The sequence below is a fragment of the Panulirus ornatus genome, chromosome 30, assembly GCF_036320965.1.
Source record: "Panulirus ornatus isolate Po-2019 chromosome 30, ASM3632096v1, whole genome shotgun sequence".
Taxonomy (NCBI): Eukaryota; Metazoa; Arthropoda; class Malacostraca; order Decapoda; family Palinuridae; genus Panulirus; species Panulirus ornatus.
In genome coordinates this window covers 11,695,001-11,718,702 of record NC_092253.1, presented here as the reverse complement: position 1 = coordinate 11,718,702, position 23,702 = coordinate 11,695,001, and the positions used below count along the sequence as shown (strand labels likewise).

Genomic DNA, 23,702 nt, shown 5'->3' with positions numbered 1-23,702 from the left:
GTACCTAATAACCTTTGCTCTTATTCACATTTACTCTTAACTTTCTTTTTTCACACACTTTACCAAACTCAGTCACCAGCTTCTGCAGTTTCTCACATGAATCAGCCACCAGCGCTGTATCATCAGCGAACAACAACTGACTCATTTCCCAAGCTCTCTCATCCATAACAGACTTCATACTTGCCCCTCTTTCCAAAACTCTTGCATTCACCTCCCTAACAACCCCATCCATAAACAAATTAAACAACCATGGAGACATCACACACCCCTGCCGCAAACCTACATTCACTGAGAACCAATCACTTTCCTCTCTTCCTACACGTACACATGCCTTACATCCTCGATAAAAACTTTTCATTGCTTCTAACAACTTGCCTCCCACACCATATATTCTTAATACCTTCCACAGAGCATCTCTATCAACTCTATCATATGCCTTCTCCAGATCCATATATATATATATATATATATATATATATATATATATATATATACATATAAAGATGACCACCTCTTTTCTGCCGTGCTATGTCTGATAGCACAACTCCTAGTTGCTCAGTTCTTTACAAAAGTACTTTATTTGACTGACAAATGACAGGGATCCGCATATGGTAAAAACTTACAAAATCTGTAATGGTTATGAATATGGATGGTTATTATAAGAAGAAAATAAATTGCTTACTCGATGTCAAAAGAACGTATGATGAATAAACAGCAAGTTTATCAAGGTGAAACAGATTTGTAGAGATAATGATGAATTAGATTAGAAAGTTCTTCTTGGTGTCTCATGACTCGTGAATCAAGAAGGTATGTAAGACTTAGTCTCTTCAGTAGGATCTACCACATATCAAAATGGCTGTTTAATGTTCATAGTCCATTACTTGGCGTAGTTTCTTCCAATGTCAAAGGTAATATTGATTTAATAAACAAGTTTGGTTATATCCGCAATGATTGCCTTTTAAGCTCATCAGTTTTCATGTATCATCATATATCAAATATACGGTTGATGATTTATTGGTTTTTGAAGGAATAGCTAGACAAACATACTTTTCCAGTGCCTACAAGTACCATCTTAGAGCTGATTAAAGTAAGTGTTAGCTATTTCAAGTTTGCGTCAATTGATAGTTTTGACACTCTAGTTTAGCATGAGTACGGAAAATCGTCTTTCAACCTTCTGAAGTGATTTATTTATGAAATTTTTGAAGTGGTACCGCCATGATGGTGAAATTCTTTGGGTGCGGCCTATTGGTCAAGATGAAAATGTGTTTCAAACAGATTGCATTGTTTGGTGAAACTCAGCAAATTTCACCTTTGAAACCGAAGCAGACAACGGATTGACATTATTAGACTGAGATGCTAATATGGATAGACATAACCTAAAACTTACCATATATCATACACCAACAAATGTCTGTTCATATATCTCTTACTACTTTACTCCTCCCAATGAAATGATGCGGTCTGTTTTCATTAATGTTTCCAAGAGCATTTCATTTATGTAGTCCAAAACTCTGCAAACTCTACAGTATTGGTTATGAATAACAGTGTCCCAAACAATTCCTTGACTCAGCCTGTAATCTTCCTAAAGAATCATTTTAGAATGTTCAACCTAAAGAACCATTTGTTGACATCACACTATTGCATAGACGTGCTTATTTTTCCTGCTTTGTTAAGAAATTGTATTGCTAATGTATTTTTCAACAAATATGGTATTTTCAGGGGAAGTTTTATCAAAAATTCCATAACTGCTGAAAAAGAGTTGTGTGTACAATATCCCCTTTAGAGACTGTGATTAGTTTCACAATGTCAGACTGGTGAGGTTCCTGGTGTTACGGTTAACATGAAATGGTGTCAGATATAGTCATGAATCTAATGCAATATCTGTTCACCTTACAGGTTTTGTTCAGCAAATTGACTGGAGCATTGCTAAGGGTGTTACAATAATGTATGGAAATATTGTTGAATCCTCTCATCAAGAATAGGAGATATATTGATATGAATCAGTATACTTGCTTATATAATTACATAATTATCCCTGGGGACAGGGGATTAAGAATACTTCCCACGTATTCCCTGCGTGTCGTAGAAGGCGACTAAAAGGGGAGGGAGCGGGGGGCTGGAAATCCTCCCCTCTCTTTTTTTTTTTTTAAATTTTCCAAAAGAAGGAACAGAGGGGGCCAGGTGAGGATATTCCAAAAAAGGCCCAGTCCTCTGTTCCTAACGCTACCTCACTAACGCGGGAAATGGCGAATAGTTTAAAAGAAAGAAATAATTACATAATATTATAAGGGGAAAAATTTAGATTTATTCCCAGAAGATAGGTTAACCTCAGGTTGGAACTAAAGAGAAGTGAGGTCGTCGAGGATGAACAGTGCCTTAATCGCCTTCACCTGTCTCTGGATGCATTTGCCTGTCCTGCACAGTGCCCGCTGGTACAATGTATTCTGGTTCTCTTATCTGTACTCAGTTTTGACAATATAATCATGCGAAACTACTCGACACTACGTATTTTCCGTTTCCTTGTGGATTAAGTTCAAAGTGAAACAATTTCTGCACTTGTGATTTGGATATTATTATAAATCTGAACATAGAAGAAGTTAATGAGTAAGTCATTACTTATTTGAGGGTGTTTGTATGAAGAAAGTTAATGTTTTATTATATGTAGTGATGATATTCACGGAAATATATAAGGATATTTCATAACACTTTGATATTCAGTGTCTTGAAACGAGGTTCCAGACAAATCAAGGATAAGTTTACCAATACATCCCAACATTTTTGCATGTGATTATGCATGTGATTATACAGGTTTTAAGGAGATATCAAATCTAAAGGTTATAATGGGTGTTGTAGTGCAATGGGAACCCTGAGTAATATATCTCACCGAAAGTAAAACGAAACAATAATGATTATCAAACAGTGGTTCAATACCAAATACCGTATACATGAAGGCAGGCATCAGCAGGAGCACCGCTAGAGTGGAGATCCACACCTCGCCAGCCAGAGGGTAGTACAGGCTCTGCCACTGAGGCTTGAGCACAGGCTTAGCCAACCCGAAGCCGAAAGAGGCGAATGTGTATGAGTATGTATAATCGTAGCGTTTGGCTCGAGTGTGTAGCAACACATGAGATACAACCAACATGATGGACTTCCTCTCTACTACTCGGTCAGCTGCCTGTGTATTAGACAAATTAAATGTTACATAAATCAAGAACAAGCGAATATATATGTTGGGGTGTCTAAATGTGTGTGAATGTAACCATGATGAGAAAACAGGGAGATATAGGTAGTAAAGTTGAGGAAAGGGACCTGGATGTTTTGATTCTGAGTGAAACGAAGCTCAAGGGTAAAGGGGAAGAGTGATTTGGGAATGTATTGTGAGTAAAGTCAAGGGTTGGTGAGATGACAAGTGCAAAGGAAGGAGTGGCACTACTCTTGAAGAAGGAGTTGTAGGAGTGTGTAGTAGAGTGTAAGAATGCAAACTCTAGACTGATATGGTAAAACTGAAAGTTAATGGAGAGGTGGGTGATTATTAGTGCCTATGCACCTGGTCAGGAAAAGAAAGTTCACGAGAGACAAGTGTTTTGGGAGCAGCTGAGTGAGTGTGTTAACAGCTTTGATGTACGAGAACGAGTTATAGTGATGGATGATTTGAATACAAAGGTGAGTAATGTGGCAGTTGAGGGAACAATTGGTGTGCATGTGATGCTCAGTGTTGTAAATGGAAATAGTGAAGAGCTTGTAGATTTGTGTGCTGAAAAAGGACTGATGATTGAGAATACCTGGTTTGAATAGAGAGATATACATAAGTATACGTATGTAAGTAGGAGAGATGGCCAGAGAGCGTTATTGGATTACGTGTTAATTGATAGGCGCGTGGGAGAGACTTTTGGATCTTAATGTGCTGAGAGGGGCAACTGGAGAGATGTTTGATAATCATCTTGTGGAGGCGAAGGTGAAAATTCGTAAAGGTTTCCAGAAAAGAAGAGAGAATGTTGGTAAGAAGAGAGTGGTGAGAGTAAGTGAGCTTGGAAAGGAGACCTCTGGGAGCAAGTACCACGAGAGATTGAGCGCAGAATGATAAAAGGTGAAAGCAATTGACGTAAAGGGAGTGGGGGAGGAATGGGATGTACTTAGGGAAGCAGTGGTGTCTTGAGCAAAAGATGCCTGTGGCATGAGAAAGGTGGGAGGTGGGCAGATTGAAAAGGGTAGTGAGTGGTGGGATAACGAAGTAAGATTGTTAGTGGAAGAGAGGAGACAGGTATGTAGACGACTTTTGCAGGGAAATAGTGCAAATGACTGTGGAATATATAAATGAAAGAATACCCCCATACACATGTATATACATACGTCCACACACGCAAATATACATACCTACACAGCTTTCCATGGTTTACCCCAGACGCTTCACATGCCCTGATTCAATCCACTGACATCACGTCAACCCCGGTATACCACATCGATCCAATTCACTCTATTCCTTGCCCTCCTTTCACCCTCCTGCATGTTCAGGCCCCGATCACGCAAAATCTTTTTCACTCCATCTTTCCACCTTCCAATTTGGTCTCCCACTTCTCGTTCCCTCCACCTCCGACACATATATCCTCTTGGTCAATCTTTCCTCACTCATTCTCTCCATGTGCCCAAACCATTTCAAAACACCCTCTTCTGCTCTCTCAACCACGCTCTTTTTATTTCCACACATCTCTCTTACCCTTACGTTACTTACTCGATCAAACCACCTCACACCACACATTGTCCTCAAACATCTCATTTCCAGCACATCCATCCTCCTGCGCACAACTCTATCCATAGTCCACGCCTCGCAACCATACAACATTGTTGGAACCACTATTCCTTCAAACATACCCATTTTTGCTTTCCGAGATAATGTTCTCGACTTCCACACATTCTTCAAGGCTCCCAGGATTTTCGCCCCCTCCCCCACCCTATGATCCACTTCCGCTTCCATGGTTCCATCCGCTGCCAGATCCACTCCCAGATATCTAAAACACTTTACTTCCTCCAGTTTTTCTCCATTCAAACTTACCTCCCAATTGAATTGACCCTTAACCTACTGTACCTAATAACCTTGCTCTTATTCACATTTACTCTTAACTTTCTTCTTTCACACACTTTACCAAACTCAGTCACCAGCTTCTGCAGTTTCTCACATGAATCAGCCACCAGCGCTGTATCATCAGCGAACAACAACTGACTCACTTCCCAAGCTCTCTCATCCCCAACAGACTTCATACTTGCTCCTCTTTCCAAAACTCTTGCATTCACCTCCCTAACAACCCCATCCATAAACAAATTAAACAACCATGGAGACATCACACACCCCTGCCTCAAACCTACATTCACTGAGAACCAATCACTTTCCTCTCTTCCTACACGTACACATGCCTTACATCCTCGATAAAAACTTTTCACTGCTTCTAACAACTTGCCTCCCACACCATATATTCTTAATACCTTCCACAGAGCATCTCTATCAACTCTATCATATGCCTTCTCCAGATCCATAAATGCTACATACAAATTCATTTGCTTTTCTAAGTATTTCTCACATACATTCTTCAAAGCAAACACCTGATCCACACATCCTCTACCACTTCTGAAACCACACTGCTCTTCCCCAATCTGATGCTCTGTACATGCCTTCACCCTCTCAATCAATATCCTCCCATATGATTTACCAGGAAATGTATATATATATATATATATATATATATATATATATATATATATATATATATATATATATATATATATATATATATATATATATATATATATATATATATATATATATATATATATATATATATATATATATATATATATATATATATATATATATATATATATATATATATATATATATATATATATATATATATAATGTCATTAGTTAGATCACTGCGTATAGAACAGATATGTTCAAAGCAAGTTGACTGCTATAAATTGACATTAATATGTTTTTGCAGATACTGTCTGTCCCTACAACGTTTCTAACATCGTTGAGCCAGATTTGGTCACTCACCTCCGTCCAGTCACTGACTGGCAAGAAACTGAATGTAAAGTTAAGAGAGTTTGCTACGGCAACGAACATCAGTCCGTCAGGTCCCTTGTATTTCTTTACTGTGTTGCCAGCAGCGGTTTTCTCTTCATATTCGAGGAAGAATGGCGGCCAGGGTAACCCAGTGACGTTGACCCTCGCCCCTTGAAAGCTGAGTAAAGTAACCGTAACCTTGAATAATCCAAGTCATATGTCTTCTTCGCCACTGCTATATTTCGTTCAGAGTGAGTAAACGTTTCATTTGCACGCGAAATATACGATAGATAAAGAAAGAAGTGTTGATACATCACATGAAATCTTCAGAAGAGTAAATCCTATGTTAAGATCCTTTTTTTTAGGTACATTAATAAACTGATAATCTCTTAAGAATGATAGTTTTAAAATTTCATTTTGAAATGTACTGAAGAGTGTTTCTAGATATATTTCAATCAAAATACAGTAACAATGTGCTCTTATATTTCTGGTTTGATTTCAGGTTAAGCTTTTAATTGTTAATCAAGTTTGCACATGAATATATAAATACAGTTTATACTTGGAGAATTTATCTGGGTAAAGCCTTTGATTGGGTAAGATGATGAGTCTTGGTCTGGGCTCCAGGAGGCAACAAGCACTGTCTCTGCTCCTCTCGGACTGTACGGCATGTGAGAGTACACACCACACCTGTGGAGGAGGCTACGTAATTGGAAAACCTCTATAGATTAATGAGCATGTTTCACTTCCAAATTTTAGAATTTTTACCTCATGGAGAAGTAAAGCTTCAGGATGATTAGCATTCATTTCCATCATTGTCACCCCCTGCGTCAGCGAGGTATCGCCAGGAAACAGAAAAGAAATGCCACATCCGCCCACTACCATACACAATATGTCGTGTGTAATGCAACGAACCCAAAGCTCCCTATCCACATCCAGGCTCAAAAGATCTTTCTGTGTTTTACCCATAACGCTTCACATGCCCTGGTTCAGCCCATTGACGGAATATTGACCCTGGTATGCTGGAAAACGTTCGAATTCACTCTATTCCGTAAACGCCTTTCACCCTCCTGAATGCTTAGGCCCGGATCGCTTAACATCCTTTTTACTCCATTCTGTCACCTCCTACTTTGACCAGTGCATGCCCTTCTTCCCTTCGATTCTGCCAACCTCTCCTCACTCATTCCCTCCACAAATCCAAACCATTTCAATACACCCTTCTCTACTCTCTCAACCCACCACGCTCCTTTTATTACCACACATCTCCCTTACCCCTTCATTGATTACTTCCAACTCACCCACCCTCCTCCGCACAACCCTATCGATGATAATGTTGGAAGTCCTATTCCTTAAAACATAGAATTATCCAAGATAACGTTTTCTCTTTCCACATATTCTTCATCGCTCTCAGAACTTCGTCGCTTCCTCCACCCTTTCACTCACTTCCGCTTCCATGGTTCCATTCGTGCCAAGTCCACTCCCAGATATCTAAAACACTTCATTTCCTCCAATTTCTCTCCATTCAAACTTACATGCCAACTATCTTGTTCCTCTACCCTGCTGAACCTAATAATATTGCTTTTAATCACATTTACTTTCAACTTTCTCCTTTCACACACTCTCCTAAACTCAATCAACAACTTCTGCAGCTTTTCACTAGAATCAGTCACCAGTACTATATAATCATCAAACAACAACTGACTCCTAGGTCCTCGCATCCCCAACAGACTGCAAACTCGTAGCTCTTGCATTTACCTCCCCCGCAACCACCTCCATAAACAAATCAAACAACCATGGTGACATCATACACCCGTGCTGCGGTCCAACCTACACTGGGAACAAATCACTCTCCGCTCGTACCATTTGTACACACGCCTTACACCCTTGATTAAATCCTTCACTGCTTCTAGCACCTCACCTCCCAAACCACATATTCTTAAGACCTTCCACAAAGCATCTCTATGAACCCTAACGTATGCTTTTTCCAGATCCATGGTTACCAATAACAAATCCATCTGTTTTTCTAAGTATTTCGCATAAACATGCTTCAAAGCAAAGACCTGATCCACACATCCCCTACCACTTCTGAAATCACACTACTCCGCTATCTGATTCTCTATATATACATTCACTCCCTCACTCAATACCTTCCCATACAATAAACCAGGTATACTCAAAAGACTTATGCCTCAATAATTTGAACACTCACCTGTATCTCCTTTGCCTTTATACAGTGACACTACAACAAAAACAAAAAAAACATGCATTCCTCTAAACCCAAATCACCTCACCATGATCCATACATACACTGAATATCCTTACCAACTAATCAACGACACTGTCGCCCCCTTCCTCAATAGATTCAACTGAAAAAAACATCAAATCCCGCCGCCTTTCCTGACTTCATCTTCGGCAAGGCTTTCACCACCTCTTCCCTTTTCATCAAACCACTCACCCTGACTCTCTCAAGGAAGTAAATAACGTGCGTAAGACGAAAGAACAAATGGGAACATCGCTGAAGGGGGCAAGGGAATATGTAATAACTGGTGGCGATGAAGTGAGAAGATGGAGCGAATATTTTGAAGATTTGCTGAATGTGTTTGATGATAGAGTGGCAGATGTATGGCATTTTGATCGGGGATGGTGTGCGAAGTGAGAGAGTTAGGGAGAATGGTTTGATGAAGAGATAAGAGGTACTGAAATCTTTGCGGAAGTTGAAATTCAGCAAGGTGGAGGGTTTGGATGGTATTGCAGTAGAAGTTATTAAGAAAAGGGGTGATGGTGTTGTTCATAGGGTGGTAAGGATATTCCATGTGTGTATGGATCATGGTGAGGTGGCTTAGGATTGGCGGAATGCATGCATAGCACCATTGCACAAAGGCCAATGGGATACAGGTGCGTGTTCAAACTACAGAAGCATACGATTGTTGAGTATATACTAGGAAATTGTATGGGAGGGTATTGATTGAGAGGGTGAAGGTATGTACAGAGCATCAGATTAGGGCAGAGCAGTGTGCTTCTGAAGTAGTAGAGGTTGTGTCGATCAAGTGTTGCATTGTACAAGGTGTGTAAAACATACTTAGAAAAACAGATGGATTTGTACGTGGATCTGGATCTGGAGAAGGCTTATGTTACGGTTGACAGAGATACTTTGTGGAAGGTCTTGATAGTATATGATATGGGAGGTAAGCTGCTAAAGACTGAAAAGTTTTTACCGAGGATATAAGGCATGTACATGGTTGGGAAAAGAGGAAAGTGATTGGATCCCAGTGAAGGTCGGTCTACCGCTGGGGTGTGTGATGTCCCCATGGTTGTTCAATTTGTTTATGGATGGGTTGGTTAGGGAAGTGAATGCAAGAGTTCTATAAAGAGGGACTAGTAATGGAGTCAGTTGGGAATGAGAGGGCATGGGAAGTGAGTCAGTTGTTGTTCACTGATGATACAACTCTGGTGACTGATTCAAGTGAGAAACTGCAGAAGTTGGTGACTGAGTTTGGAAAAGTGTGTGAAACGAGAAATATGGAAATAAGCGCAAGGTTACTAGGTTCAGTGGGTTTGAGGACAAGGTAATTGGGATGTAAGTTTGAATCGAGAAAAAATGGGAAGTTAAGTGTTTCAGATATCTGGGAGTGGACTTATCAGCAAAGGGAACCATGGAAGAGGATGTGAGTCACAGGGTGGGGAAGGGGTGAATGTTCTGGGAGCTATGAAAAATATGTGGAAGGAGAGAACGTTATCTTGGAGAGCACAAATGGATATGTTTGAAGGAACAGTAGTCTCAACAATATTGTAAGGTTGCAAGGCATGGGCTATAGATGGGGTTGTACAGAGGTGGGTGGATGTGTTGGAAATGAAATGTTTGAGGAAAATATAAGGTGACAGGATGTTTGATCGAGTAAGTAATAAAAGGGTAAGAGAGATGAGTGGATATATAAAGAGTGTGGTCTAGAGAGCAAAAGAGGGTATGTTCAAATGCTTTGGCCATATGGAGAGAACGATTGAGGAAAGATTGACAAAGAGAATACATGTGTCAAAGGTGAAGGGAACAAGGGGAAGAAGGAGACCAAAGTGAAGGTGGAAAGATAGAATGGAAAAGATTTTGAACAATAGGGGCCTAAACATACAAGAGGGTGAAAGGCGTACAGTGAACTGACATGATGTGGTATACCGGGGTCAACGCTCTGTCAATGGACTGAACCAGGGAACGTGAAACGTCTGTAGTAAACCACGGAAAGGGCTGTGAAGCCTTGATGTGGGTTCATAGAGATATGAGGTGTCGGTGTATTACATATGACAGCTAGACATTGAGTGTAAACGAATGTGGCCATTACTGTCTGATATATATATATATATATATATATATATATATATATATATATATATATATATATATATATATATATATATATATATATATATATATATGAGTTTGGTAAAGTGTGTGGAAGAAGAAAGTTAAGAGTAAATGTGAATAAGAGCAAGGTTATTAGGTACAGTAGGGTTGAGGGTCAAGTCAATTGGGAGGTGAGTTTGAATGGAGAAAAACTGGAGGAAGTGAAGTGTTTTAGATATCTGGGAGTGGATCTGGCAGCGGATGGAACCATGGAAGCGGAAGTGGATCATAGGGTGGGGGAGGGGGCGAAAATTCTGGGGGCCTTGAAGAATGTGTGGAAGTCGAGAACATTATCTCGGAAAGCAAAAATGGGTATGTTTGAAGGAATAGTAGTTCCAACAATGGTGTATGGTTGCGAGGCGTGGGCTATGGATAGAGTTGTGCGCAGGAGGATGGATGTGCTGGAAATGAGATGTTTGAGGACAATGTGTGGTGTGAGGTGGTTTGATCGAGTGAGTAACGTAAGGGTAGAGAGATGTGTGGAAATAAAAAGAGCGTGGTTGAGAGAGCAGAAGAGGGTGTTTTGAAGTGGTTTGGGCACATGGAGAGGATGAGTGAGGAAAGATTGACCAAGAGGATATATGTGTCGGAGGTGGAGGGAGCAAGGAGAAGAGGGAGACCAAATTGGAGGTGGAAAGATGGAGTGAAAAAGATTTTGTGTGATCGGGGCCTGAACATGCAGGAGGGTGAAAGGAGGGCAAGGAATAGAGTGAATTGGAGCGATGTGGTATACAGGGGTTGACGTGCTGTCAGTGGATTGAATCAAGGCATGTGAAGCGTCTGGGGTAAACCATGGAAAGCTGTGTAGGTATGTATATTTGCGTGTGTGGACGTATGTATATACATGTGTATGGGGGTGGGTTGGGCCATTTCTTTCGTCTGTTTCCTTGCGCTACCTCGCAAACGCGGGAGACAGCGACAAAGTATAAAAAAAAAAAAAAAAATATATATATATATCCATGGGGATAGGGGAGAAAGAATACTTCCCACGTATTCCCTGCGTGTCGTAGAAGGCGACTAAAAGGGAAGGGAGCGGGGGGCTGGAAATCCTCCCCTCTCTTTTTTTTTTTTTTTTTTTTTTTTTTTTTTTTTCTTTTTCCAAAAGAAGGAACAGAGAAGGGGGCCAGGTGAGGATGTTCCCTCAAAGGCCCAGTCCTCTGTTCTTAGCGCTACCTCGCTAATGCGGGAAATGGTGAATAGTATGAAAAAAAAAAGAATATATATATCATTTTTCATTTTTCAAGATTAGGGAAAGATTTTATAAAAATATTGTATTGAGTTTTACCGTTGGCGTCAGGGTAAACACCCATCCCCCCCGAAGCTTGGTTACCTTTCCGTGGTGGGGGGGACTTCATGGATTGAGCAGTAGCAACCATTGTTGGTTGCTACTGTTCAGTCCATAAACGAAAAACCAAGCATGTTGAACGTAAATGTCGTATATATTCGTTTTGTGTCAAAACTGACTTTCTACGACACGCAGGGAATATGTGGGGAGTATTATGGCGTAGGGGATAACTAAAAGTTTTCAACACCTCCGTGGCTGGCATTCATCAGAAAGCCGAGGACGTCTGACACAACAGGGACAAGCAATCCTGCCGAACCACTTGAGAGAACGGGAGAAGAAACGTCGGAAAGTGGAGCGAGGCCCCGCTCTTCTGGACTCACCAGGACCAAGGCAACAGTCTCTTGTGGAGGCTTCTCCGGAAACTCCAAGGTTGAGGTGGAAGACAGGGGTGGTTGTAGTTGTGCCAGGGGACATGGTGGTGGAAGTAGTACCTGGGGACAGGAGTATTGGGAATTCCAAGCGACAGGGTGGTGCGAGTGGAACCTCCAAGGTCGCGACAGGAGTCTCCTGTGGAACCTCCAAGGTCGCGACTGGAGTTTCCTGTGGAACCTCCATGGTTGTGTGTTGCTCTACTATTTCATGAGCCTGGGTACAAGTGGAATCAACCACTTGCTGTTGGTGTCGTCGGCGTCTTCGGGGAATTCTTTGGGGCTTGGGTTCCAACAGTTCCCAGAACCTAGGCCTTTCTACATGGCCGATAGTTTCGTCAATTGGGGAATCAACCACTTGCTGTTGGTGGCGTCGGCGTCTTCGGGGAATTCTTTTGGGTTTGGGCTCCAACAGTTCCCAGAACCTGGGTCTGTCTACGTGGCCGATAGTTTCGTCCATTGCTATCTCCAGCTCTTAACCTTTAGATGATGAAAAGAACTCATTACACAGTATATCCTGGATACCTTGGGAAATACAGTGAATTTCAACTCAGCTACTAGTGTAGTTATATGTTTGAAACAAAAATCTTTGGGGGCATTGAGGGAACGATAGCGAAGATAGGAAATGCCTTCTTCTAGAGGTAATGTGTATGTGGCAAGCCAGACTGGGAATGTATGGATCAATATTTGTTATATGTACACTAATGGCAATGTAAAAGAAATACTGCACTAGAGGCATATTAACTGATAAACTGTAATCCAGTTGCTATAGTGGAGATATAATTAGTAAGTTATTTGAATCCAGTATTAAAGATATAGAAATGCTGTTACTGTAATCTCAGTGATAGTGAAGATACCGTGAGGCGGTCACTGTTCAATTATTGGTGAAGATACAGTAAGGAAGATATTCTAATGCAATTTTATTGATATAGTAATGCAGTTACTATAATCTCAGTGGTAGTGAAGATATAGTGGTTTGGTCATTGTAGTGGAGATTTTCGTGAAGATTCATTAAGGAAGTTATTCTAATCCAGTTTTATGGATACAGTACTGCATTTACTGAAATTTCAGTGGTAGTGAAGATACAGTATGACGATCACTGTTGTCTAGATGTTTATAGTAGAGATACAGTAAGTTATTCTAATGCAGTTTTATGGATATAGTAATGCATTTACTGAGATTTCAGTGGTAGTGAAGATACAGTATGACGATCACTGTTGTCTAGATGTTTATAGCGGAGATACAGTAAGTTATTCTAATGCAGTTTTAAGGATATAGTAATGCAGTTACTGTAATCTCAGTGGTAGTGAAGATACAATGGTTTGGTCATTGTAGTGGAGATTTTCAGAAAGATTCATTAAGGAAGTTATTCTAATCCAGTTTTATGGATACAGTACTGCATTTACTGAAATTTCAGTGGTAGTGAAGATACAGTATGACGATCACTGTTGTCTAGATGTTTATAGTAGAGATACAGTAAGTTATTCTAATGCAGTTTTATGGATATAGTAATGCATTTACTGAGATTTCAGTGGTAGTGAAGATACAGTATGACGATCACTGTTGTCTAGATGTTTATAGCGGAGATACAGTAAGTTATTCTAATACAGTTTTAAGGATATAGTAATGCAGTTACTGTAATCTCAGTGGTAGTGAAGATACAATGGTTTGGTCATTGTAGTGGAGATTTTCAGAAAGATTCATTAAGGAAGTTATTCTAATCCAGTTTTATGGATACAGTAATGCATTTACTGAAATTTCAGTGGTAGTGAAGATACAGTATGACGATTACTGTTGTCTAGATGTTTATAGTGGAGATACAGTAAGTTATTCTAATGCAGTTTTAAAGATATAGTAATGCATTTACTGAAATTTCAGTGGTAGTGAAGATACAGTATGACGATCACTGTTGTCTAGATGTTTATAGTGGAGATACAGTAAGTTATTCTAATGCAGTTTTAAGATATAGTAATGTAGCTACTGTAATCTCAGTGGTAGTGAAGATACAGTATGACGATCACTGTTGTCTAGATGTTTATAGTGGCGATACAGTAAGTTATTCTAATGCAGTTACTGTAATCTCAGTGGTAATGAAGATACATTTGGACGGTTGCTGTTGTCCAGTTGTTATTGAAGGTACAGTAATGAAGTGGAATGTTATAAAGCTGATAGAGGAAAGAAAATAGATGACAATCTAGTGAAAATAAGACATTACATTGGAAGAAGGTGAACAAAGGAAAGACTTGGATGTAAGAGTTGAAATATAACTATGAGAAGTGAGGAAGGGAGTTGCTGAGTCAAAAGAAGGAAGAAAAAGGAAAATGGAAAGACGATTTTGAAGAAGATATCAATATGGGAGAAGGCGTAGCAACAGTTATTACATGCATGGGTATGGAGAATAGAAGGAAAACGATAAAAGTACAGTGGTCTTTAGCATGAAGGGCATTAGAAAGGGCACAAATGAAATTAAATGAAGGAAAGATAGCTGGAATGCATAGAATTATGGCTAAAATGTTGCAGTATGGAAGAGAAAGCTTGATGTAGTGTATGCATTTGGTATGTAACTTAGCATAGAAAAAGATTGTGCCTCAGGATTGGATGAAATGCATAATTGTTCCTTTATTCAATGGAACAAACATCACTGACTCTAGTGAAGATGAGTCATTAATACTCCTGTTGTTATTGATACTGAGAAAATTGATCTACCTCCTTTGCACATTAAGCTCAGGTGGATCAAAACTGGCCATGGATTCATATATTTCAGCAATAAATTCACCAGAATCAATAGTGAAAAAATCATGGAGGATAATTTTGTAGGAACACAGATCAGAGAACTGCTTTAAGATGAAAGGTTCCATGATGAATTAAAAGTCGAAAAACTTGCATGGCTGTCATTTAGGAGAGTTTGCAAAGATTTCTTCTGGGGGGGAATCACAGATCAGAAACCTACTGTGATGTAGTAAAAGATCTATTAACTTCATACAAGGCTCAGGGGGTGCAATAATACGAGTCTAAAAATCCAAATTTTGGACTCGCACTTAAGACTTTTTCCCGCTCGTATGGACACGATTCGGTCGTATCGAACCTGAACGTTCGGGAAATGAAGAATCACCGGTGGCAGGAGGTGACGGTGGCGGGGAACAGGGCAGAAGGTTCTTCCCGAACGGTTGGATTAAATCCAGATGAAGAGGTTAAAGATGGCCTGAAAGGTGACGGTGTTTGGTGATGTAAGAGGAACCAAAGACGATTATGCACTTTCCTTTTTTTCTGCGCCTTTTTTTAGGAGCAATGGGTGAACTTGCGAAGGATTAAAAGTTTTGTAGATATTTTCAATGTTTTGAGTAGAGCAAGTTCATAGCCTCTTAAGTTGATGGACAGAGTACAGAGGATAGCTAGACAATTGGATGGTGGCACTGATGTGTTCCTTCCACTTCAGTCCATCATCTGATTGACAGTGAAAAGCTTGCTAGACGGAGCAACCTGGAGGGGGATTGAGGCTTCGTGAGACAGTGGGGAACATGACCGGAGGCGGTGTTAACGTGCATGACCACGGCCTTGGCTTGGTTGATGATGAAATGGCTGACGGTGATCCAGTCCCGAGTTGCTGAGGGTGATCTAGACGGCTGGATAGTCGGAGGAACTATTGTCATCGCTGGTGCAAGAAGAGAGAATCCTCATTTCCAGCAAGCAGGTTCCTCCGCCAGGATATCATTTCTAAGAATGAGGGGTCACAAGGAATCCATCTCTGTGGTCTGTTAGACACCACCGTTGAGGGACCGGAAGCTAAAGATGGCCCCTGGGAGGTGTTTGGTCTGAAGAATGAGACACTAATTCTTGGTCTAACAGAGTGGGTGACATGTACTATGACCTGACCTGACTTCAACCGCCCGTTTGATATGGTCAACACGCCGACTTCTATCGGACTGGACAAAAAATGAATTTCCTCTAGTGTCGTATATGGCAATTTGATCTTTGATTGGCAGAGCGAAGAGTTCCGATTTTTATACCTCAGGTGAATGCCATCTCTGCTGTGTAATCCGCCTTGTCTCCTATGAAGTTGAGCCACGGGTCTACAAAGCCGGTGTTAACATCTACGCGCAGGTGTTTCAGTGTCTCGTTGACACCCAGCCGTCTACTCACAGCAAAGCTACCCACACCGCGTCTCGGCGAGGCGCTTACTGTACCGATCCGATCTTAGCTTTAAAGGTGTGATAATCAGCTCATTACATTCCTCTATGGTAACCTATGAATTTTATTTCTTGTGGAAAACGTCGTTGCTCCCAACATGCACGATACATGAGAGTTTATTTGGTACTTCCATTTCCTCACACATTTCTTAATGTGGGAAATTCAGGCACTGGGGTAGACATGGTCTGTTCTCAAGGCTCTCGAAATTCCCAGCCGTGTTGTTTACACCTTTTCTCTTCTTCCTCCTCTTCCTCCTCTCTCTAGTGGCATCAGTATTCAGGGCATCTTCCTCACCGTCGGCCTGACGAGGAATCTTCCTCTTCCGTAATCACGGAATCATCGTCTTCGCTGTTTTCCTGCGAGTCGCTGACTACTGCAGATCGGCTGCTCGCGAGCGAGGCCGACGGAAGGGGTAGAGGGTGGAGGAGGAGGAGGTGGGTGAGTTGTTGACCCATGAGGATGGGGGGTGAGGAAAGGCTGGTTTTTGGTTGAGGGGGGTTTGGGTAAGGGTGAGAGAAGGTAGCAGGATAGGGGGTTGGAGACGCGTAGGGTGAACATGAGGTTAAGATGGGAGGTAGTGAGGCTAAGGTCGTGGTGCGCCATTTTCAGCCGCTTTGTCTCGTCCGTAGGTGTCAAATTCCCCGCAGATTAGTTCAGGCCGTGAGCTCTGCCGCGATTGCACTTTATAACCATTCTCCTTCAAAGTCCTCTCCCTTATCACTACGCTTTACGCAAGACAAACCACCATTGTACGCCCCCCGTCTGGCCAAGTTATGACCAAATTATCTTTGATAAAACCTGGACCACAGGATGTACTATATGAGAAGCTGGTTAAGCAGGGAGAAGCAGTTGTCGATGGTAGCGCACTTATGACACAAGTAGGCTGGGCGGTGACCTGACTTTACACGGCACCTAATTAGGACCTAGGAACGAGAGAGAGAGAGAGAGAGAGAGAGAGAGAGAGAGAGAGAGAGAGAGAGAGAGAGAGAGAGAGAGAGAGAGAGAGAGAGAGAGAGTGCACTTGGTGTATGAGGAACGTACCGACTATATTCGTCCTTGTCGACCATGGCCCGGGAATGGATGATTGGCCCGCACGCCCAACCAATGGAGAAAAGAAAATATTAATTTTTTTTGGTTCTGTTTTGGGCTTTTATTGGATGGTGGGGGAGATGTGAGGAACGTCTGATAGAACTTAGTGGTACTCCGCGTTAGCTGATGCCTCAGCTAACAACTCTCTCTCTCTCTCTCTCTCTCTCTCTCTCTCTCTCTCTCTCTCTCTCTCTCTCTCTCTCTCTCTCTCTCTCTCTCTCTCTCTCGCGATTCCGATCTATGTCTGACACATTTTTTTTCTTCTCCTCCTCCCCTCACATCCAACGCAGCCGTAGTTATGTATATATATATATATATATATATATATATATATATATATATATATATATATATATATATATATATATATATATTTTGCTTTGTCGCAGTCTCCGGCATTAGCGAGGTAGCGCAAGGAAACAGACCAAAGAATGCCGCAACCCACCCACATACACATGTATATACATACACGTCCACTCACGCAAATATACATACCTATACGTCTCAACGTATACATATATACGTATACATACATACACATGTACACAATTCATACTGTCTGCCGTTATTCATTCCCATCACCACCCCACCACACATGAAATAACAACCCTCTCTCCCCTCATGTGCGCGAGGTAGCGCTAGGAAAAGACAACAAAGACAACACATTCTTTCACACTCAATCTCTAGCTGTCATAAAATAATGCGCCTAAACCACAGCTCCCTTTCTACATCCAGGCCCCACAGAACTTTCCTTGGTTTATCCCAGACGCTTCACATGCCCTGGTTCAATCCATTGACAGCACGTCGACCGCGGTATACAACTTCGTTCCAATTCACTTTATTTCTTGCACGTCTTTCACCCTCCTGCATGTTCAGGTCCCGATCACACAAAATCTTTTTCACTCCATCTTTCCACCTCCAATTTGGTCTCCCACTTCTCCTCGTTCCCTCCACCTCTGACACATATATCCTCTTGGTCAATCCTTCCTAACTCATTCTCTCCATGTGACTAAACCATTTCAAAACACCCTCTTCTGCTCTCTCAACCACACTCTTTCTATTGCCACACATCTCTCTTACCCTTTTATCACTTACTCGATCAAACCACCTCACACCGCATATTGTCCTCAAACATCTCAATTCCAGCACATCGACCCTCCTCCGCACAGCTCTTACTATAGCCCACGCCTCGCAACTATACAACATTGTTGGAACCGCTATTCATTTAAACATACCCATATTTGCTTTTCGAGATAATTTTCTCGACTTTCACATATTCTTCAACGCTCCCAAAACTTTCGCCCCTTACCCAACCCTGTGATTCACTTCCGCTTCCATGGTTCCATCCGTTTCCAAATCCACTCCCAGATATCTAAAACACTTTACTTCCTCCAGTTTTTCTCCATTCAAACTTACCTCCCAATTGACTTGACCCTCAACCCTACTGTACCTAATAACCTTGCTCTTATTCACATTTACTCTTAACTTTCTTCTTTCACACACTTTACCAAACTCAGTCACCAGCTTCTACAGTTTCTCACATGAATCAGCCACCAGCGCTGTATCATCAGCGAACAACAACTGACTCACTTCCCAAGCTCTCTCATCCACAACAGACTGAATACTTGCCCCTCTTTCCAAAACACTTCCATTCATGTCCCTAACAACCCCATCCATAAACAAATTAAACAACCATGGAGACATCACACACCCCTGCCGCAAACCTACATTCACTGAGAACCAATCACTTTCACGTCTTCTTACATGTACACATGCCTTACATCAACGATAAAAACTTTTCACTGCTCCAAAACAACTTGTCTCCCACACCATATATTCTTAATACCTTCCACGTAGCATCTCTATCACCGCTATCATGTGCCTTCTCCAGATCCATAAATGCTACACACAAATCCATTTGCTTTTCTAAGTATTTCTCACATACCTTCCTCAAAGCAAACACCTGATCCACATATCCTCTATCACTTCTGAAACCACACTGCTCTTCCCAATCTGATGCTTTCTACATGCTTTCACCCTCTCAATCATTACCCTCCCATATAATTTCCCAGGAATACTCAACAAACTTATACATCTGTAATTTGAGCACTCACTTCTATCCCCTTTGCCTTTGTACAACGGCACTATGCAAGCATTCCGCCGATGCTCAGGCACCTCACCATGAGTCATACATACATTAAATAAGCTAACCAACAAGTCAACAATACACCTCTGACACATATATATGTGTCAGAGGTGGAGAGAACGAGAAGTGGGAGACCAAATTGGAGGTGGAAAGATGGATGAAAACGATTTCAAGTGATCGGGGCCTGAACATTCAGGAGGGCGAAAGGCGTGCAAGGAATAGAGTGAATTAGAACGATGTGGTATACCGGGACCGACGTGCTGTCAATGGATTGAACCAGGGCATGTGAAGAGTCTGGGGTAATCCATGGAAAGTTCTGTGGGGCCTGGATGTGGAAAGGGAGCTGTGCTTTCGATGCATTATTACATGACATTGTATGAATTATATACATGTGTATATATGTATATGTCTGTGTGTGTATATATATGCATAAGTTGAGTTGTATATGTATGTATATTTGCCTGTGTGGACGTGTATGCATATACATGTGTATGTGGGTGGGTTGGGCTATTCTTTCGTCTGTTTCCTTGCGCTACCTCGCTAACGTGGGAGACAGTGACAAAGCAGAATAATGAAAAATAATAATAATAATAATAATATATATATATATATATATATATATATATATATATATATATATATATATATATATATATATATATATATATATACATATATATATATACATATATATGTGTGTGTTCGTGTGTGTGTGTGTGTGTGTGTGTGTGTTTGTGGATGGGTAGTTTATCGTATGTGTGTTGGCGCAGCCTCGCTGACGCGCAAAATGGCGATCAAGTATGATAATAACGAGTAAAGAAATATATTTACTGATAACCATGAGGAAAAATGAAAAACGATAAGCATTGTGAATTTTCCTGTATAATCACATCATCAAGGGAGATGCAGGTATGGGATGGAAGACTCAGGACAGTCAGTATATATATATATATATATATATATATATATATATATATATATATATATATATATATATATATATATATATATATATATATATATATATATATATATATATATATATATATATATATGTATATATATATATATATATATATATATATATATATATATATATATATGTGTGTGTGTGTGTGTGTAAAAGTGATGAGGAGTTAAGATGCCGTTGGTATGCTTGCTGGGTCTTGTGGATTTTTGGTTTTGGATCTGGGATTTTGACTTTCATAAAATTCTATCACATGGACTTGACAGGAAACAGTTTACAAAGTTTGTTTACGACAAAGCTATCCAGTTTGTATACACCTTCATTAACATTCATTTTACAGTTAGTTTTGTGTTTGATAAGATAAGATTTAATGATATTTCTCTTGATCAAGGAGTTACTAGCCATAACTGAATCATCGGTGCTCCAGTCAGTACCATGGTCATCATTTTTAACATGATTAACCAAAGCCTTTGAATCTTGTCGTGTTTCTACACTATATTTATGTTGCTTAAGTCTAACGATATGATGCTAACCAGTCTACCCAATAAAAACATATTACAGTTTTAAAAAAGTACATTGTAAACACAACCCGCAGAGTTTTCTGGCGACTTTTTCTTTAAAATATTCTTAATAGTATTCTTATTGCTGAAGGTTACATTCACATTGTGGGATTTAAGTAGTTTAGATATTAAGGCAAATTATCACTAAATGGGGGAACTGTAAGTTTCTTGGTATCAAAGCGAGGTTTGGGGTTGAATCTATACAATCATTTCTTTGCCGGTTTGACGTTTATCATTGAAAGATTTAGAATATCTTAACTTGGATCCAATAGCATATATCTTCTGAAACTTTTCATCAAAAATTTTCCTGTTTCAATATGTACCTCTGCAGCATCTTTGCATGGAGAAGCAGTAATCTGGTTAATATCGATAATGAACTAATACAATTTGTACTTGCAACCTTTTCTAATTCTTAAACATTTTTTGTTATCGTAGTTTACAACATTGCATTTCGATCCTGCAGTGGCATTAACTTATTAGATGTAACACTATCACTCATTCTTTCATAGTAATCACTCACAATTCATGTTATGATATCTACTTCCTAAATCCTATAAGGAATACCGCTTTCACTTAAGGAGAGGCTTTTCTTTCACCTCTCATTTACCTTGAGTGGAATCAAGGCTTTCTGCCTTATCAGCTCTCCTACTATCACCTACTTTTAACCATCTTTCAGTGTCCTTTGATGTTGCTCCTCTCTCTCCTTGTGTCCCGTCTTTTAAATCCGTCTCCCATAGCTGTTTCTTCCGATAGCTATATGTGAAAACTAGCCATGATATGAATGGCCATTACAACTTTACTTGCCTACGCTGCGGTGAAAAACTATTAAATGTTTTTTGCTCTTTTTTCTTTCCTTCTCTCTTTAACACCACCTTCAAGAACATCTGATGCACTTTATCTAATATCTCATTTACGGTTCTTATGGTTATATCGACTAAAGTCACTTCGATTTAAGCAATTTTTGCCCATGCCATGTCAGCTACCATCTCATTAGATGCTATTGATATATATTGATATGTAAAACAGCTGTTTAAGGCTAATTACATCATATTAATCAAAATACAGACTGCTGGAAACATACCTCCTTTTATTTGGGCTATCTTCGTAAATGAGTAACATAGCGTTCATCATAGAAAAGGTCCAGTGGATGCTCAGAATATCTTGCAGTTCCGGGAGGGGCAGACGGGTGACGGCCAGGAGCCTCGTCGACCACACCAGAAGGCGACGCTTGAGGGACCACTCGGCGAAGGAGGTGAGGAAGGCCGGGTCGTCGCTCACCACCACCACCGTCACGCACCATGACACCTGCCGCAGCTGTTGCACGTCAGCAATTGAAATGGTAGTAAGAATGATGTTCCTTCCTCAACAGTAATTTGAGAATGGCCCTCAAAATGTAATGGAAGAGTGACCTTTACTGAGAAGTAAAGTGAGAGTGACTTACCAACCTCAGTAGTAATTTACGAGTGACCGACCCGTCTTAGCTATGCTCTGTGTAAAAGAGATTCATTCGCCTTGTAGTACAATGAAAATGGCCGACCTTTCTCGTAGAAAATGTAAGAGTAACTCATCCTGAAATCTGTTATTTAAAATTACTAGCCCCCTTCCATAAGAATAGCCTACCTTTCTGTAGGTAACAACTATTTATAGGAACCATACATGCGTTAATAGTAATATAGAGGCAGTTGACCAGCGTCAGTGTTAATGTGATAATACCCTACCTGGCTAGCCTGGTCGATGACCAGGGAGAGCTGCGTTTGTGTCATGTTAGCGTCCAGACCGTCAGCTGCCACATCGAACATCCCCACCCCCCAAGGGGCCCGTACCTTACCCACCACCTGAGGGGAATTGGGAAACGACAAGATATGAAATGAAATCCATCCAGAAGAATTTTGGATTGCCTATAAGCCTAAAATCAATTTCCGATATGTTACCTAAATATTGACTAAAAGATAAGAAAGATTCGAAATAATATGTTCGTATTCCTTATATAGTGACACTTTTCGGCGAATATTTTCGTGAAATATCACTTTATCATAGGAACCAAATATTTCTGAAGGTTACATTCACATTGTGGGATTTAAGTAGTTTAGATATTAAGGCAAATTATCACTAAATGGGGGAACTGTAAGTTTCTTGGTATCAAAGCGAGGTTTGGGGTTGAATCTATACAATCATTTCTTTGCCGATTTGACGTTTATCAATGAAAGATTTAGAATATCTTAACTTGGATCCAATAGCATATATCTTCTGAAACTTTTCATCAAAAATTTTTCCTGTTTCAATATGTACCTCTGCAGCATCTTTGCATGGAGAAGCAGTAATCTGCGTTATATCGATAATGAACAAATACAATTTGTACTTGCAACCTTTTCTAATTCTTAAACATTTTTTGTTATCGTAGTTTACAATTGCATTTCGATCCTGCAGTGGCATTAACTGATTAGATGTAACACTATCACTCATTCCTTTCTTAGTAATCACTCACAATTCAGTTATGATATCTACTTCCTAAATCCTATAAGGAATACCGCTTTCACTTAAGGAGAGGCTTTTGTTTCACCTCTCATTTACCTTGAGTGGAATCAAGGCTT

The 23,702-nt window shown here is 40.3% G+C and overlaps 1 pseudogene; it reads right to left on the bottom strand.

The window, feature by feature from the left end:
• Positions 1-2,029: 2,029 nt before the first annotated feature.
• Positions 2,030-23,286, bottom strand: LOC139758271 (uncharacterized; annotated as a pseudogene).
• Positions 23,287-23,702: the final 416 nt, after the last annotated feature.